This window comes from Odocoileus virginianus, chromosome 11 (assembly GCF_023699985.2).
Source record: "Odocoileus virginianus isolate 20LAN1187 ecotype Illinois chromosome 11, Ovbor_1.2, whole genome shotgun sequence".
Classification (NCBI taxonomy): domain Eukaryota; kingdom Metazoa; phylum Chordata; class Mammalia; order Artiodactyla; family Cervidae; genus Odocoileus; species Odocoileus virginianus.
The window spans coordinates 61,242,415-61,247,331 of record NC_069684.1 but is presented as its reverse complement, the minus strand read 5'-3'; the positions used below and the strand labels follow the sequence as shown (position 1 = coordinate 61,247,331).

The window sequence follows — 4,917 nt, the reverse complement described above, 5'->3', positions numbered from 1 at the left end:
TTCTATTATAAGGTATGTAAAGTTTTACACTATTTTAAATTGTGTGTGTGTGTGTGTGTGTGTGTGTGTGTGTGTGCTCAGTTGCTCAGTCATGTCTGACTCTTTTGCAACCCTATAAACTTTAGCCAGGCAGGGTCCACTGTCCAGGAGATTTTCCAGGCAAATCCAGAGTTGCCATTTCCTACTCTAGAAGATCTTCCCCACCCAGGGATCAAATCCACATCTCTTGTGTCTCCTGCATTGGCAGATGGATTCTTTCAACCTTATATTTTACTAACTATACTAATCAAGTATTTTGCTATGTGTGTTAATTGCTCAACCGTATCTAACTCTTTCTTTGTGACCCCATGAACTGTAGCCCTCAAGGCTCCTCTGTCCATGGACTTCTCCAGGTAAGAACACTGGAATAGGTTGACATTCCCCACTCCAGGGGATCTTCCCAACCCAAGAATTGAACCCAGACCTCCCACATTACAGGCAGATTCTTTACCATGTGAGCTACCAGGGAAGCATCAGATGAATATCAAGTACATTTCATGCCTGCTGATAAGCCATGTTGAAAAAGAAGTATCTCTATAAACTTCTCACTGGTAAGCAGAGTCTGTAGGCAAGATGAACCAAAGTGAAGTAAAAGCTTAGTAATTCAAGCTGTTCTCTACACTGTAAGTAGGTCTCCAACCAAAGTGGAAAGCTTCTATATTGGTGCCATCATAAAGCTGATAACCAGCTGCTAGATTTGCCAGGTAGACCAGAGACCGCAAAGTAATCACACCTATGGGCAAAGTTTTATTCACAGTCTCATCAGAAATCTTGTAAAAGTCACTCTGCTGGTTTCTAGTGCATGGATGAATCACATTTAGGACCAAAGAATAAAGGAAGAAAAACATGATTAGGCTTATGGCTACCACAACTGGCCCTCTCCAGAAGGTAAATAGTCACAGGGGTAATTTTGTAATTGCTCTGATTCCAAATCAACAGGAATGAAATTCAACTGACTGACAAGTTCAATAATCTTCTGCAGAGCTTGAATATTGTTGCTGCATATATAAACATGCCAGCCGGCATCCTTAGGTCCTAATGGAAGTGCCCAAGCTGTTGCCATTCGCTAAGTCATGTCTGACTCTACTACCTCACCGAATGCAGCATGCCAGTCTTCCCTGTCCTTCAGTACCTCCTGGAGTTTGCTCCAACCTATGTCCATTGAGTCAGTGATGCCATCCAACCATCTCATCTTCTGTAGCCTCTTTTCTTGCCCTCAATCTTTCCCAGTGTCAGGGTCTTTTCCAATGAGTCATCTCTTCACATCAGGTGGTCAAATATTTGAGCTTAAGCATCAGTCCTTCCAATGAACATTCAGGGTTGATTTCCTTTAGGATTGACTGCTTTAATTTCCTTGCTGTCCAAGGGACTCTCAAGAGTCTTCTCCAGCACCACAGTTTGAAGCATCATTTCTTTGGGACTGAGCCTTCTTTATGCTCCAACTCTCATCCATACACAACTACTGGAAAAACGACGGCTCTGGCTAGACAGACATATGTGCAAATTTATGTCTCTGCTTCTAAATATGCTGTCTAGGTTTGTTATAGCTTTTCTGCCAAGGAGCAAGCATCTTTTAATTTCAAGTCTGCAGACACTCTCCACAGTGATTCTAGAGCCCAAGAAAATAAATTTTGTCATTGTTTCCATTGTTTCCCCTTCTAATGGCATAAAGTGATAGGACCAGATGCCCAAGTTAAGACAACATTAAATCCTTTCACAATCAAAGAGTCCAGGAATAACGAAGCCAAATATTCCACATTGGATGTTGGGTATTGGTTTATCCTTGTGTTATTGCTCACATCAATCAAAATTCACCCACAGCAGATGTCTCAGGTCCCGCTGCAAAGTATAATGTTCCTATATATGGCAACAACATTATATTTGATATGATTTGATTAGAGCAACTTCTTGGTGAGTGGCATCTACCATGTGAGGATAAAATTCAGCAGCAAATTTAGGATTTCTGCTTCCTGTGGCTATATCATGATAGCCACACCTAATAAGTCAAATGGTCAGGGACTTAGCAAAATTCCTATGGCCAATTACACCTATAGTGGCCTTCCTTGCATCCTTTTTTTTTTTTTTTTTTGCCATGCCCTGTGGCATGTGGAATCTTAATTCCTTGACCAGGGATCAAACCAGTGCCCCATGCATTGAAAGCATAAAGTCTCAACTGGACCACTAGCAAAGTGCCTTTCTTGCATCTTTGATACCATTTCCACCCCTGAGGCCAAAGAGTTTCTCTAAGGCTCTTGTAGCTTCCCATCAGTGTTTCATTCCTTGATACAGACTGTTCTAAGATCACCAGGGATATCCTGAGAATCTGGTTAAAACAAAGAATCTGTTTCAGTAAGTCTGGCGGGAGACTGAAGAATCAGCATTTCTAATAAGGTGATGCCAACGCTGCTTGGGTGCAGTCTCCTTGAACAGCAAGGCTCTCCGTACCCTCCGACCGGCCCTTTTCTATGATGCCCCTTGGCAGTTTCTCCCTTCTGTCTGAGTCACATCCGAAAATTAGATCATGGTATTTCAGAAGCTGTCCATGGCTGCTGATCCCCCTCAGAGGATGTGAAAATGTAGAGCCAGTAGTTTGGCTCAAGCAGTGGAAGGCAAAGGATGCATTTTCTGTGTAGTGATGAAGGAAAAACAAACTTGACAGAAGATGAATATTTTATGGACATGCAATGGAAAAGAGAAATATTTAAGTATTAGTAGCTCAGTCATGTCTGACTCATTGCAACCCCATAGACTGTAGCCTGCCAGGCTCCTCTGTCCATGGGATTTCCCAGGGATTCTTAGGTAAGAATACTGGAGTGAGTAGCCATTCCCTTCTCCAAGGGATCTTCCCAACCCAGGGACTGAATCCAAGTCTCCTGCATTGCAGGCAGATTCTTTACCATCTGAGCCCCTGGGGAAGCACAGAAATATTTAAGGGAGAGAGATAAAATAAGAGAGAGAAGAAAACAACAATATTAAAGGAATGGGATGAAGCACAAAGGCAATTTCTGTTGCTCAAAAGCTTGACAAGCCATTCAAGAAATACCCGGGAAGTCCCATCCCTAGAAGTTTTGCTCTGTAACTATTCTCCTCTCTTGCTGCTGTGGTCACCAGCTTTAGAAAACAGTCCATTGTGAATATTTTTATGTTTCTTTAAGGCCCAAACTTTCTGATCCAAGAGCACTGGCAAGCTTGATCAAAGGATGATTGCTCAGAAGCTCTATATTGTATATCACTCCAAAGAGACTATGGGAATTAGACTCATCTGACCTGGAGATGTTTGCTCAGATTCCAGGATAGTAAAAATCTAGGTACCTTCCTAATACTCTCCCCAGAAGAGATTTATTTTGTTTTGTTTTGTTTTGTTGCAACTCAAAGTAAGCAACTTTCTTTCAACCAAGGGGAGGTTGGGCCCCATAGACTGTCTTCTACAAGTTCTGAATCACATAACATTAATATTCTTGAGGGCTTCCCTGGTGGTTCGGTGGTAAAAAAAATCCATGTGCCAATGCAGGAGACATAGGTTAGCCCGGGAGCCACAACTACTGAGACCACACACCCACAGCCATGCTCCACAACAAGAGAAGACACCGCAATGAGAAGCCCATGATTGCAATGAGAAGGCCCCGATTGCTAAAAATAGAGAAAAACCCATGCAGTGATGAAGACTCTGCACATCTAAAAATAAATAAATAAAAATTTAAGGAAAAAGATTCTTGAGCTGCAGGAACTAGCAAACATTTGGCTGACACTGTACCCCTCCATTGGCATCAGGGCTCCAGGAAATAGCACTGAGATTCCCTATGAGAATTAAACTTTTCTAGCCCAGAGATTACATGGTTTCTGTCAACACACACACATACAATTTCATGCAGACACTTATCAACCACCTGCACAGAGAAGTTCTATGACTGGTTCCTCACTCTGTAGTGCCTATATCACTGTTTCCTGGACTCTGACCCTCTAGGTCTCATCGCCTAGACTTTGCTTCACTCTTCTGACCCAGGTCCACTGTGACCACCAGAATTAAGTGCCCCATTCTTCACTATGACCAACCCAATCCTGTGGTTATGAATATCAATTCTTTGTAACCTGCTTCTAAACCCTGATTTTAGTCAAATGTCCAGGACCTGAATGTGTTAGGTACATCTCTGAAAGACATACTCTCTATTAACTTAGGAGCATTTGATCTCAGAAAATGCAAAGACTAGGTGAAATTCATTTGTAAGAACTGTTGAAGCTGCCCAAAACATACCTCAAGTATATTTGCTTTCATAAGACTAGTCAAAATCTAAATGGATTATATTTTTCTTATTACAAGCATTTATTCATAGTACAAGTATGACTGTAAAGATTTCATTGCAATTATTTTAAGATTATCTTATCACACATATAATGTTCTGAAATGTGTTTTTATATACTATAATGATAAAGAACACAATATAATATATACTAATACATATTTCAGGCAAAGCTATGCCCATGAATAGGCTGATTATCCTATTCTTGTGACTGAATTTGACTCCTAAAACACTCTATGATTAATTGTCTATTTCTCATTAAGTGAAAACAGAAGACTAAGCTTGGATCTAAAATGGACAATACAGCCCACAGCCTGAAATTTTAATATAACAGAAGTAAGATGCCTTAGTTTAAATCATGTTGGCATAAAAATATGCCAACAAAGGTTTTCAGATAAATAACTAGGTACCAGTAATGGGGTGTAAATATGAATTAGAAACAAAGGTAAAAATGAAAAGAAATACACAATTTGTGGAAAAGATAAACCTGAAAATGACTACAATCTTATATGATTTATATTGCCATTAAATTTAATGAGAAGTGATACTTGCTGTGAAATGGATGAGCTAGAAAATTCTA

The 4,917-nt window shown here is 40.4% G+C and overlaps 1 pseudogene; it reads right to left on the bottom strand.

Moving 5' to 3' along the window:
- Positions 1-534: 534 nt before the first annotated feature.
- LOC110147935 (metalloreductase STEAP2 pseudogene) lies at positions 535-2,133 on the bottom strand (annotated as a pseudogene).
- Positions 2,134-4,917: the final 2,784 nt, after the last annotated feature.